We start from the raw sequence: 14,965 nt of genomic DNA, 5'->3' as shown, positions 1-14,965 counted from the left end.
TGAAGAAGCTCTCCGGTGGGGAAGTCTTTTGTTCCCCACGGCACTTCCATATGTTTGACGTTTGCATTGCTGTCGGGTTTTGTTGTGGAGCAGCAAGGCTAATGGCTAACGGCTAATGGTGTGTGTGTGCATCTGGGTCAGCAACATGTCTTGTGCATTAAGTCCTTTCAAAATGATCTAATCAATTCATGACATGTATCATTTTATTCTAAAAGTCTATTTGCTTCAATATTTCGGCATCTCAGCCTCATAACCTGCGAGGCAGTGCAGCCCAGGATGCAAATGAACACACTGCAGAAACTATTACAACATCTTATCAGCAGTGTGTGCATTTGTCTCCATGTCCTTTTGCTTAAATCGACATTTATGTACACGCCAAACACACAAATCCAAAATTCCTGCACCTCAGTAAATGGGCCACATTTGCATCTTTATAATATTCCCTTTCAGCTGCCTCAGCACGGGGAGCTGTACGGCTGGGTTTGATGTATTTGTGTTCTGCTTACCACTCGCTATTGGATTAATTCTTAAACAGCTTCCGGAAACATCCTCTCAGCTCTCATTCATCCCCACCGGCCATTCTTTCATATCTTCTTTGCCCTGTCTCTTTCTTACTTTGCTTCCCACACTTTGTTCTCTTTCTTCCCTGCGTCTGCGCGTCACTCTTCCCATCTCCACGTTTCACTCCTGCTGACTTACGATGTGCCACCAACTGTCGTTTAGCCGAAGCGCTTATCCGAAATGACTTAGCCTCGTAATCAGCGTGCAGTCCCAGGTGTGCGCTTCATTTTCTTTGATCTGAGCCACGGTTGGAAAAGTTTAATTTGATGCATTTCTGGATTTGGTTTGTATTGCACAAAAGGGCCCATTATCAGCATCTTTTCTTCCAAACTGTGATTAAAGACTTTGTCTTAAAAATGCAGTTTCTGCACACGTTAAGAAGAGTCAAGGATTTCGCTTTAATCCAGATTTCACTTGGTTATGCTGAGCTTCACATGCATGAGTAACAGCTGTAGTCCTTCACTCTAATATTTATGGGTTTCTACTTGGTTTGGATTAGTTATTATAAGAGTCACAACACAGTTCTCAGACAAATGACAGTTTTACAGTTATGTTGTACGACAAGGGAGGAAATCAGATGTTCTAGAAAAGGTTTCCCTCTGCTCTCTTTGTTTGTTTGCAGCCTGCACTGGCTGATTGCGTCCCCACCCACATTTCTCCCACCCTGCTTCCTCTCTCACCTGCATCCACCTCCCTTCATTACATCCACTACTCAGGTTGTTTCTGAGCTTCATCTACACCAGCATTCTGTTTTTTAAATGTTTTTTCTCTTTGTACCTCTAAATCCTTCTCTGCTCTTGTATTTTTATGAATCTATTTTGGCAATTTGTATAAAGCAAGCCAGTTTAATTCGAATATATAAGGTCAGTCACAAGAACTGCCTTCATACAGTAACATAAAGAATAGAGATTCCCAAGGATTGGACAACCACCCCAAGTGAGTGACCTGGGGAAGAAGCACTACCTAGCTGATCCAGGATCAGGGAGCCATCTGCCTCAGCTGATTGGAGGATGAGGAGAAAGTGAAGCAAAAACAAGGGAGCACAAAATGACTAAAACAACAAACGGGACAAAGCACAAACTATGAGAGAGCACATAAAGGTTGGTGTCACGCAGTAGTGGCTTAAAAACACATTTTAGTGGAAACATGAGCGGTGCAGTGCTCAGTGCATCAGTGGGATTCCCCCAGCAGCCAGTAGTTCAAGTAAGCAATGAGTCGGGTTAGGGATGCATCGATACCGATACTGGTATCGGGGCCGATACTGTAAAATGTGTGTGTACTCATAAAGTTAACCGATACCATGAACCGATACCAACTTATTTCATTAATCAGAGGGTGGCTTGTCATTTCTGTTGTAGTTTTTAGATTGGGCACTAGGGGGACATCCCGTGCTAAACAGGCACAGGGTTAGGCGAGTGAGACTGGCAGCTCCAGATAAAAAAGAGAAACTGGAGGCTGCTGTAGCTAGGCTAAACAAAATGTCAGCAGTGTGGAACAGCCAACCTTAACTCAGGTTTTGGAAAAGCGAAGAAAAATGTCAAGAGAAAATCCACGGGCAGTGTGTGTGTGTGTGTGTGTGTGTGGTAGAAGTATCGGTTTTTGTACTCAGTATCGGCAAGTACTCAGATCCAAGTATCGGTATCGTATCGGTTTGAAAAAATTGGTATCGTTGCATCCCTAAGTCGGGTTCACTTAATCCAGTTCTACCTATAAGCTTTATCAAAAAACAAGACATTTTTAACATTTTTGAGCTTAATCGTAAAAATAGAGCGAGTCTGTTTCCTGAATCCAACCCGGGAACTGGTTCCTCGGGACAGGTGCCTGATAGTGGAGGGCTCGTCCACCCATTTGCTCTGTTTGGATAATATGGAATTATCATCATTCAGGACTCAAGCAGAAGATTCCACAAAGATGATCCTGTCTTCGTCCCATCACCTCCAGCTGGTCTTTACTTAACAATACAAAACAGCTGGAGGTGACGGCTGTTGTGATTTGGCTCTATGGAAAATAAAACCAAATTGAATTAAAAATTGAATTTGAAATCCAAGCCTGGAGGGAGATAATATGATTGAAATATGTAACTGAAATTGTCACTGTGGTGTTTTTTGAGCACTTTTTTTTTTAGGGGAAATGCATTTAGAGCTATAGTATGTATGTACAATTAACTAGACTCTAACCAGGGGTGGATGTAGCAGGGAGCCAGTGAAGAGAAGCTATTATGGGAGAAATATAATCACTGTCACTACACTCACAGTGGCGTTTTGGATTGACTGAAGGCTTTTCAATTAGCTTTTTAAACAGCCTGATAATAATGAATGACAGCAGTCCAGGCTGCAAGTAACAAAAGTATGAACTACTTTATCAGCATCCCTCTGAGGCAGCATGTTCCCAGTGAATAATACATCATGAAGTTGAAATGGAAAATAAGAAAATCCAGAAATAAAGAACAAACTAAGCCACTTAAAACGTAGATTATATGTAAGTTCTATTGGCTGTAATTGTGGAGAAACCTGGTTCTACAGAAAGGTGCATGAGAAGTGGAGAAGAGTCCCACAGAGGGAGCTAACTTCAGATCTCATGACTACAGCTGGATGTTGGAATCCAAATGATGTGGTAAACTGAAGGCTTTGTCTCACCAAAACAACCCGGCACAGCACATTACACTTCACCTTTCCATCACCTGAATAGAATGACCCGAACACGACAGGAAGGTTAAGTAACGTTATCCAACACTGGGGATGAGGCGGGAATCAGGCTGCCTTCTCTTCTCTTTCACTGCCACAGGCCTATCAGTAGCTAAATAAGTCATTGGTTGTAATATAAACACCAACGCCTATCCTCTTATATCCTTTATTTATCCAGATTAAAGTCTCACTGAGACTGAAAATCTCTTTTTTCAGTAGAGACCTGGTCTCGAGGGCAACAGAAATTACAACAAATAAAACCTGAGGAAAGAAATGAACTCCCCACATAACCAGTTCCAGCAATGTCACATCCTTCTGCAGATTGCTACAAGAAACAGGGCTAGTCTATTAAAAATATTTCTTCTTAATTCATTTTTTCCTAAAAAACGATCAATGGGGAAGTCTGAGACAGAGATGGCCACTTAGCAGCAGCAGAGAAGAAGGATGTGCATGATGCCGACTGCCAGCTACAAAATGAAAAGCACAATTGTAAAAATAAAATAAATAATTAAGCCTCTTTTGCTACTAACTGGATGCACTAATAAAAAAAACAGATTATTATGATAAAAAAAAATAAAAAGGTTGCAGAAAGTTTTTCCTCACAGTGAGAAGAAAAAATATGAAAAGTTTCAACTTGGACACGTTTTTAATGTGAGTTTTAAAGGACGAATGATATAATGAAACCAACCAGTCCATAGTAACAAATCAAGAAAAAGAGCAGCACAGTATTTCTTTCTCTCCTCTGCATCAGAAACGTCTTTAACTTTTATAACAGCAGCAGTTATTTCGCTGTATTATTCAATAACCTGACAGATGTTGGGGAATTCTTTCATTAGCGAACAGTTAGGCTTTTTAACTCCTGCTGCTGAACTGAAGGATCACTTCCTTTGAATAAAATGAGAACATAGAAAGATTACAAAACGCCAAGAGGGTAAGGTTAAACATTTCTGTTAGTGGTTCTGCTGTAAATGATCTAGCCAGTTTAAGAAGTGATCAGCACCTGCAGGTTCATTTGGATCCAACAGCTTTGAGGCCCTGTGGACGTCTGAGGACAAGAAGTCAAATGTTGAAGCACAGATTGAGTTCGAGCCTCCTGTTCTTTAAGTGGTTTTAAATCTAGATGTAAAGACTCAAATAAAGACCCCGAAGAATAAAAGGTTAATTAAAGTAGCGAATGTTGCGTTTTTCAATTAAAGTGCAGACGTTTTATATAGTGCAACACATGTCGTTACATGGCTGATAGAATATTTTCATTATTTTTGAACATTTCTCAGAATCATTAAGGTTGTCAAACTGTGACTTCACCTTTTTCATTAAGGACACTGAACTATTTATGAGCTGACCAAAAATCAGCCAGGCTCCTTCTTTGAGGAGGAAAGTTAAAAACTGTTATGGCCTTTTACTCTAATTTACAGGAAGGAGCGTGATTATAATTTTGATAAAAGCATTACAAATGTATTGAGGTGGATTCTATTCAAGTCACAGTCCCATAAATCATGACAGACAGCTTGCTCCCAGGAATACTTCAAATCTTGTTTAAAAGCTATTTGAGATCTTCAGTCTGGAAACATTTATGCAGAGTATTGATTCATTGTATTAATTCATTAAGTACATTTATGTACATTTACCGTCCCAGTTCAAACCTCCAGTCAGAGGAATTTTATCAAAATCTAAGGTAGCGATATTAAAGCGTCAGAGGATGATGAGGATGACATAGAGGGCAGTATCATAGAGATACGCCGCCGCCTTTTCTGGTCAGTAACAACAAAAAACATTGTACTGGACAAGGGCGAGGATCAAGCGACCAAAAGTGTTTTATCTTTGCATTAATCTTTGTAGTAATATGACGGATTTCTCCAAACCATGACTGTTTCATTTGCGAGGAAATGAAACAGTCAAAAGGAATAAATAGGTCAAGAAAATGAGGTGAGATGTGATCTTCACTGAAATGTGTGATCAAGTTTGAAGATTTAACATCCAGGTTGTGACTTTTGAAAGGAATAAAAATCTCCACACTCCTCCTACACCGTGCATGGACTAATCACTAAAGTCCATAAAAGAAAATGAGGTGCTGATGGGAATTATTGTACGATCTACTGTGCAATATAAAGCGTCTTGAGGTGACTGTTGTTGTGATTTGGTGCTATATAAATAAAATTGAACTGAAATGAATTAAATTGAACATGCTGATGGGCGTGTAGCGGCAAGAAGAATATTAATTAGCTCCAATCCAGTCCACTTAAACAACCTGGTATGTCAAGGATTTTAGTCTTCCAGCTATATGAACATAATGCTGCGTAACATCACACATCATCCAGGAAATCAGGCTGGAAACATGCTGTGATTAAATTAAAGGAGATCTGAGTGGCCAGGGTCCAATAGACAGCGTTCGATGATCCCATCAGAGTAAACAGGAAGTAGTTCCCTTTGTTATGACTGTCAGCAGATTCAGCTCCGACAGGTCAGCAGGCTCCTGGGCCCAGCCAACAGGGAAACAGATACAAAGTGATGATAATTAAAGTTATCATGAGATGGATCATTTTCTTTCATTTGACCCTCACTGCTTAATAAACGGTGTTTGTTTAACACACGACCTGCATGCAGAACCAGACAAACGAGTCAGAACTACTAGACTGTAAAATCAATAGAATGAAATTAATATTTAATAACTAGAAAGTGCATTTTCTGAAGAAACTGCAGTGTGAATGCTTGAATCTGAACGTATGCACTGAAATGAATTAATTGCTGAATTTAAGTTAAAAATTTTGAATGAGATGAAAAATACAGAAATTTTAACCTGAAAACCAAAGTGCTGAACTTATGATAGCTGACGTTCACACAGAAGAAGTTGGAAAATAGCTGAAAATGTTTTAAATGTAAATTAGAAAAACACAAGTAATGAGAAAAGAAATGTTAGAGTCAGAAAACATCTGAATGAATATTAAAAGTTCATATTCTTTGAATCACTGAATGACTAAAATGTGATCCCTCCACTTGGATCCACACAGTTTTAAAGGTTTACATCTCTGAGCTTTCAAAGACACAGTGTTGGAAAGAGAACAACGATGGCGACGTTTTGAGGGTAAAATGATGGCTGTAGAGCAAACACTGTGGACACAGCAGCATGGTGGCTTTAATGAAAATTTGAAGATTCTCCCATTGAAATACATGGGAAATTTTTGTTGAATAAAGTTGAATAAAATTAAAAATATAAATGTTAAAAATGAGAAAAATAGAAGCAGTCATGTCCAAAAGAAGAGGAATCTAACGGTGTTTGAATGGTTTTTCTAAGTTGAACAGTTTTGAAGGAGTTAGATGCCAAAAAACGTACGGAAGATGATATAATAATAAAGATGTAGAAGAACAATACTGTGAATGCTTTTCAAGCATTCACACTAATTAGTATTATTTTTGGCTAACAATTACAAACTTGTTTTGTAGAGAAACCCGGAGACTGAAGGAAATATTTCCAAAGAGTCCAAATCTGTGATTAATCTTTCTGTTTTTAATCATTAGTTAGTAAAACTGGCTTTGAGTTTCTATTGTTTAATTTTTTTAATTTTTTTTTTTTAATTTTCTCATAATATTTTGTGTTTTGCCACTGTGAGATTTCTGTATTTAGCTGGACTTTGTCACTTCAGTTTTACAAAGCTAGCTGTCTCTTAGCTGTTTCAGTTGATTGTCTTGATTGTATTCAGCGGCGTTTCCTTCCCCTTCTGTTTCCACTTCACCAACAAGTGCTGTTCATTGTTGCTGCTTTCATTTGGCATCTGCATAGCTAAAATCATATCAGCATCTATTTGGTTTTATTTTATTCAACCCAGATAAAAAGCTGCTCTTTTATTATTCTGTCTGCTGTGACAGTGTATTCATGTCCTTGTGAACTGAACAGCTAACAAAGTGACTTACAGATTCAGGATCATATATTTTACCTGTAATCTAGAAAATAAATAAATAAAAGAATAGGGGGATCTTCCAGAAATGGTCATGTGACTGATTGTGACCTGCTGATCTCTAAGCTGGAACATATCTGCTGCAGAGCAGGTTAGGTCAACACCGTCAGCTACCGTGTGTCACGGCTGAGTAGCCTAAACACAAAACTAAACACATTCAACATGGAAATATAAGACTTTCAAAATAAAACAGGAACCATAATGGAACATAGACATGACAACACAAGCTTGACGTTAGAAGATGGAAACGCACACACGACAGACACAGAACACAAGGGAACAGATAAGGGAGACGAACGCATCGCCAAAGATTAAACACAGAGGACAAGACAGAACACAGGAAAAGAGTCAAACACAGAGACATGGATGAAACATGAACTAGAATAAATGACTCAACTAAACTAACTAAATAACACAAGAACTTAACATTAATGCAATCTAATGTAAACTCAAAGTGCTGGCTCACAGACCCAGCCCTAGACACCACGGTGATCCACACCAGTAATAAATGAACCGTCTATGAAAAACCCAAAGTTAACTCTGACATAGCGTCATGTTCCTGTGTCTGTTGACTCAGTGTTTTAAGTTTTAGTTTATTTGGATGTTTATGTTTAAGTTCATTAGATTAGTGATTAGTTCATTCAGTTATTAGACTCCTTGTGTTTTCTTCCCCTGTATTTAAGTTTCCCTTTGTGTTTCATGCTGCGTGTCTTATGTTATCAAGTTTGTATTATCATGTCTGTCTCATGTTTCCTGTTTTATTTTGAAGGAGTCGTGTGTTCTTTGTTCGTTGTATTTAGTTTCACTTCCCTTGTCCTGTCATTAGGCTCATGTCAGTCAGCTGTTCCTCCATGTGTTCCCACTTCCCCGAATCACCTCCTGTGTATTTAAGTCCTCTGTTTTCAGTGTGTCATTGTCATCTGTTGTCCACGCCATGTTTCCTATGCTTCGCTTCCAAGTTTCTTGTCTAGGTTTTTCTTATTGTTTGTTTGGATTTCCCAGTTTAGGTTTGTGTTAATTTTGCTTCAGTTTGCCCTTTGTTTGTACCTTTTTTACCAGCCATATTAAACGCCTCGCTTTTTGTTAACATTTCAAGTTCTGTTCCCTGTTCCTTGGAGTCTGCGTTTTGGGTCCTTTTGTCAACCCCTACAGTCTGCCCTCGCCAGACTGTGACACATAGTCAGGGATTAAACCCAACATGTTGCTATAATAATAATAATAATAATAATAAAAAAGGAAGCCACTTGGATTATGTCTGTATTCGTGATTTTAAGCTATTCGAATTCCCTCCTTTGTCTGATAAATCCTTTAAGATAAAGAGGCAATTATAGAATGCAAATGTAGGTAACAGCTTTTTGTAAAGATCGAATAATCTAACATCAAACCCTGAAAACAAAGAAGCGCTCCTCAAAATGTAGCTTTTTTTTAGGGGAGAATTAACATGACAAAGTATCAGAACTCCACAGCTGTCATCTCTACATCTAAATGTCTCTCCTGGAGAAAACAGTCCATTCCCAAACATTCCCCGAGAGCCTTCTCATTCCCACTGACAACTCCCAGCATGTGCAAAGGATTAAAGAAGATTGTTACAGTTCAGGATATGAATACTGAGCATCATGTCCACTCTTCATGTAGAAAATTGCATTTAGATTTTGTACAAGTGTTGAATTGATTGCATGCCTGCTGTAATATCACGCCTCTCTGAGATGATTTGTTTGCTGAATTAAACTGAAATTTGAAATAATACCGATGGTGCAGCAGCGCTCCTCGTTTTGTCTTTAAGGCCCCGAAATTGAAAACTGCTGCGAACTTGAGCAGCACGGCTTCAATAACAGCTCGGGAGGTTTCAGAGACGCTGTTTAATGCTTCAGGGTTCAATCTCAAAGGGGATGCATTTAGAGTAAATGCGCTAATGGACAGTGAAGCAGAGACGGGGCAATTACGTTGAAAAGCAGCTACATGGTAAAATAAATCTTCGAAGGGAATTATTCTGTATTCTGTATCCCTTTAAGACCTACCATAGAACCAAGTCCGCCAGAACTTATATTATATTTTTACATGCTGTGGAGCCATTTTTGGCAGCATTTAAAGTTGCTATACATCAATACAACCATTATAGCCCAAAATTTAATAATATGTCTGCATTAAGTGCATAGTAATTACATAAATTGCAAAAAAGTGCAATAAACTACAAAAAAATTGAAAATCGTTTTTGTTTTTTTAACATATATTTCTAGTTAGAGAAATTTAAGAGGCTTATCCCTCAAAACTGTAAATACAAAAAAGTTGCACAAAATAGTTTCCCACCACAGGAAATTTATTTTGAGTGTCTTCATAGTTTTATTTTTGAAATACACCAATTTTTATATACTGCAGGAAAAACAAAAATAAATATTATAGTGCAAATTTGCAAAAAAGCAGCATATGCATCAAAATAAACTATTTCCAGCAGTGCAATATGAGTCCTAAGCATCCCAGAAACGACACAGAAAGTCATAAAGTCAAAGATAACTTTTAAAAACACCAGTATAGGCTCATAAAGCCCCAATGGTAAAAAAAAAAAACTACATTTTCGCGAAAATGACATCACTTCCGGTTTCGGGCAGGTAATGGCGGACATGCAAAAGTTCGCTCTGACGTCTATTCCAACGTAGGAAGTGTTACGAACAGCTGATCGGATCGGCAAAGCGTGTTTCTGGAATATTATGTTTTTGTTGCTGCAAGTGCTTTTTATGCAGTTTTTGCAAAGTTATATGTGGAAGGAAACTGTGACCGAGGACAAGCTGATGGCATAAGATGTAAGTACAACTCCTCCGGTTTCATATGCAAAAAAAATGATTGCGCTAGCTTACGTGGTTGCAGAGCTACCAGGATTTAAAAATAGTTACGCAAAACAGAGCGTGCTGCTCTGACCGGTTTTAAAGGGTTAATATTAGGCTTCAATAACAGCTCGGGAGGTTTCAGAGACGCTGTTTAATGCTTCAGGGTTCAATCTCAAAGGGGATGCATTTAGAGTAAATGCACTAATAGACAGTGAAGCAGAGACGGGGCAATTACGTTGAAAAGCAGCTACATGGTAAAATAAATCTTCGAAGGGAATTATTCTGTAGGCTCGCGGTGATATTTCACAGGGAGAAAGCTGTTAGTAAGCAATCTGTCCAAATGTTCTGTGATGGCGAGCGAGGGGGGGCGTTAACGGGAGGTAAAATCATGGTGTGAGAGATTTTTCTTTATCCAAGAGGCTGCAGATGATCTGAGAAATGCATCAAAACAATCACACCGGAGAGAGGCCGAAAAACAATTTTGCGAGGCAATCAGCCCATTTCAGACGGGTCATTGAGAAGTCGATGCAAGAAAGTGTTTTTGTAAGATGCAGTAAGAAAACACATGTGCTGAAGGTGAGAATCTACTCGGGGACGAAATGATAGTCACTCCATTTTTAGAAAAATAATGTATTTTCCCACCTTGAACAGTAAATAAAAAGCTTTTTCTCAGCTGTTCTGGTTCATTTCACCGTTAAGGCTCAATGCTGGGGACGAATTTCCAAACGGTTTATATTGTGCATGCAGAAAAACACCACGTTCCTCATCTTATAATTACCTAACACTTGTCCTACATGATTCTCAAACACTGCAAACTACACTAGACTCACTTATTTTCTTGAGGGAAGCTGATTGCGATGCATTGAAAGAAGGGCTCTTCAGACGCTGATTTCAAGAGCAACGAGTTTTATATTGAGCAAAATAGCACTTATATTTGGATGGAATGTGAGGAAAATGGTTATTTTCTTCCAGCAATGATCAGTAAACAGTAAAAGAAGGAAAACAAATAGGAAAACTGTGCCTTTTGAATTAGATTACCACCTGACCCTGTACAGGAGGCTACCTGAAACTCTCAGTTTTTCACATCAGTTTTATGATCTGCGAAAACTTTAATCTTTGGTAGGATTTAGTCCTTTTTTAAAAGGGAAGACATCTGAACTGATTATTCATCAGTAGCCTCAACATGATCTTTTGTGCATATGGATGCCTCACTTCATAGTCAATTACAGGGATGCATTTGCAGGTGGCACACTTTGGCTTGTAAACTAGAATTAGTTTGAAACAGGTGTAAACAGTCAGGACCTAAAAACAAACCCATCCTGCAGTTACAAAATGCTGCTGGATATTCTTCTTTCTGTTTTCTTCTTGTCACATATTCTTACTGACCTCTCTCCTAAAGTTCTCGCTTATGAGCTAGCATGGCCACAAGCATCCTCTGCACTCTCCTACAGCTTCTTAAATATAGTTGGTACCTTGCTACAGGTCCATACATCAATGCTATCCTCCCTCCTCTGTACAGCGTCTGTCTCCCACATAAAACTGAGCAACTCTTCCGCTTTTCTAAAGTGTCGTAACTGCCCATTAAACATGTTTTACAATAACCATAGTTTTTAAATGAGCTGATGTTGTAAATATAAGCACACAATAGCTGAGTGCAGCGAACAGTCAGTGAGCCAAAGAGAGATTTAAAGATTTAGCTGAAAGACAAAGCTGGGAGAAAATAATGTGTGCTTGATATTTGGCCCTAAAGCAACAGAGACAATCTGCAGATGTAGGTGTGTGCATGTGTTGGGATCATTACTCAGCAGAAGAGTTGTTGGCATGGACGAATGGATCAAAGGTGTTCAGTCGACATGCCAGCTCAGGTTTTTTTGGTTTGGTTGGCTTTAAAGTTTCTCTTTTCATCAGGACCTCAACATCTTCAAAGGCCAGTGTTGTCACTCTCACATGAGCTGGAAGGTGTCGTTTGTCATTCAGACAGGAGGCTGACAAACACGATCACAGACTGACTGACAAGGATTCAGCAAGCAGGGATCAAAGAGAAGTTTTAATCAGGAGGGGTGATTTTTTTAAAAGTTTTACTTACCGAACATGACTTTAAATTTGTAGAGCAACTATATATATTTAATTAAATTTCATAAATATTTCCATTCCCATCATCAGCTAGCTGTAAGTCGTGTATGGCTGCTGGTGATGGAAATGGAGGTTGGCGGGTGAGCATATTTGTGTCAGGAGCTGTAGGGATTAAACATTCAGAGGAAATAAAGACGGGATTTTGTAAATAAGAAAGGTGTAAGGCACAGCAAGACGAAGGGGGAAGGGCGTTTGATGCAAGCGAAAGGAAAATTCATATGTTTCTGTTTGAGTTAGCTGTGACCCAGATGGACCTAAAACAAAGAAAACTGTCCTTCTGGCTGATTAGATCCAAGATGACTTACATGGTAACGTCAAAAAGTTGGAAAAATTAAACCCTTAAGCCAGAGAAATGGTGAACGAAGTATGGAGGCGTGTTTAAGGCTTTGCTACACTTCACTCTAAATGTGCCAAATTACAAGTCAGTATCCCATGTGGGAAACATACCGTGTCGGAGATCTGCCACTTTCCTGTTGCTGCCAGATCTTTCAGCAGAGCTTCTAACCCACGTTACTGATACCTTCAAGCCCAGCTGAGACAGAGCAAATGCATTTACTTCAACCACAGATGGAACAGCTTCGATTTGAGTTAGCTAAACAAATCTCTGTAGTTTTTCTAACTGATGATATAAGCTGAACAGAATGTTTAACCCTTTAAGACCTACCATAGAACCAAGTCCGCCAGAACTTATATTATATTTTTACATGCTGTGGAGCCATTTTTGGCAGCATTTCAAGTTGCTATACATCAATACAACCATTATAGCCCAAAATTTAATGATATGTCTGCATTAAGTGCATAGTAATTACATAAATTGCAAAAAAGTGCAATAAACTACAAAAAAATTGAAAATCGTTTTTGTTTTTTTAACATATATTTCTAGTTAGAGAAATTTAAGAGGCTTATCCCTCAAAACTGTAAATACAAAAAAGTTGCACAAAATAGTTTCCCACCACAGGAAATTTATTTTGAGTGTCTTCATAGTTTTATTTTTGAAATACACCAATTTTTATACACCGCAGGAAAAACGAAAATAAATATTATAATGCAAATTTGCAAAAAAGCAGCATATGCATCAAAATAAACTATTTCCAGCAGTGCAATATGGGTCCTAAGCATCCCAGAAACAACACAGAAAGTCATAAAGTCAAACATAACTTTTAAAAACACCAGTATAGGCTCATGAGGCCCTGATGGTAAAAAACTACATTTCCGCGAAAATGACGTCACTTCCGGTTTCGGGCAGGTCATGGCGGACATGCGATAGTTCTGCTGATGGATGTAGGAAGTGTTACGAACAGCTGATCGGATCGGCAAAGCGTGTTTCTGGAATATTATGTTTTGTTTGCTGCAAGCGCTTTTTATGCAGTTTTTGCAAAGTTATATGTGGAAGGAAACTGTGACCGAGGACAAGCTGATGGCATAAGATGTAAGTACAACTCCTCCGGTTTCATATGCAAAAAAAATGATTGCGCTAGCTCACGTGGTTGCAGAGCTACCGGGATTTAAAAATAGTTATGCAAAACAGAGCGTGCCCGCTCTGACCGGTTTTAAAGGGTTAATATTAGGGTAGATGAGATATAGATAATCTGCAGTGGGTTATGGGTCTAGTGCAGGATCTCCTCACCGCCTGGCATGCTGGGAAAACTTCCAAAGGTTGGAGGCATCAGATCCTCAAACCGCTCCATCAGTCCCATAGTGGAAACTCATTTCAGCTGCTTGCATTCACAAACGTTTTTTTTATTCATTATCCAGATTCAATGACCAAAGGCAAGGATCGGGACATAGATGAACTGGTGAAGCTTTCATTTTTGACTCAACTCTCTCTTCACCACAATAGTCCAGTGAAACACCTGCACTATTACTGACAGAGAGTGTGTTGGCCTCAGGGTAGACCCCATGGTAGCTGTGACAGGCTCCAGCACCACTACGACCTTGGAAAGGATCAGCAGAAGAGATGGAGGAATTATTATTATTGAAACAATCCACCAGTTCAACTCAGGCTCCACCTTCCCATTAAGCCAAGAAGATTCTTGATTCTTGAACCCCCTCATTCGAAGCAGCCTCCCTCCTAAAACAAAGAGGGAGCACTCCCCAGTTTTCTGGCATTGAATAGCCACAGACTTTGAGGTGCCAACTCTCATAGCAGCCATGTCACACTTGGCTGCAAGCTGCTCCAGTGTTGCTGGAAGTCACGCTCTACTAAAGCCAACAGAGCCTCATCATCCACAAAAAGCAGATGGCCAAGTGCTGCCCCCCATCTAGCCTCACGTGGATAGCATTCAGTGGTTGGGTTCATTTTAAGCATTGTTTAAGTTTGAAATGAAGCATGTGCACATGTGGAGTTCTGTAACAATCACTGATCATGCTAGCTTTCAATCACTATTTGGTTTAAATGGTTTCCTATTTATTTACTTTTGTTCGTTTTCTGCACCAGTTCTTGTTGGTGAGGTTATAGAAAATATAATTTATGGGTTAAAAAATAAGATGGAAAGGGTCCCCAGGCTTAGATCCTACACAAGTCTACCTCGAATGTTGAGTGAGAGGTGTACAATTACAGCCATATAATAACAAAAACAGTGTGGGTGAGGATTAGTGAGTGTCAGAGCCACGAGCCAGGATTAAACCAAGATCATCTTTGAATACATCAGGAAGATGGTCCCCGGGAAGAAACGCAGCAAGTGATGAGAAAACATGAAGAAACATGGAGTCCCTTCATGAGATGTACCATCAGCAGACAGAGGAAGTGGCTGGCATCCAGAAATCCTACAACTTGAAGGATAACAAAGAGGCTCTGATTATGGAACAGGCA

This window comes from Neolamprologus multifasciatus, chromosome 13, assembly GCF_963576455.1.
Source record: "Neolamprologus multifasciatus chromosome 13, fNeoMul1.2, whole genome shotgun sequence".
Lineage (NCBI taxonomy): Eukaryota > Metazoa > Chordata > Actinopteri > Cichliformes > Cichlidae > Neolamprologus > Neolamprologus multifasciatus.
The sequence above is the reverse complement of the archived record's forward strand: the minus strand, read 5'-3'. Positions refer to the sequence as shown.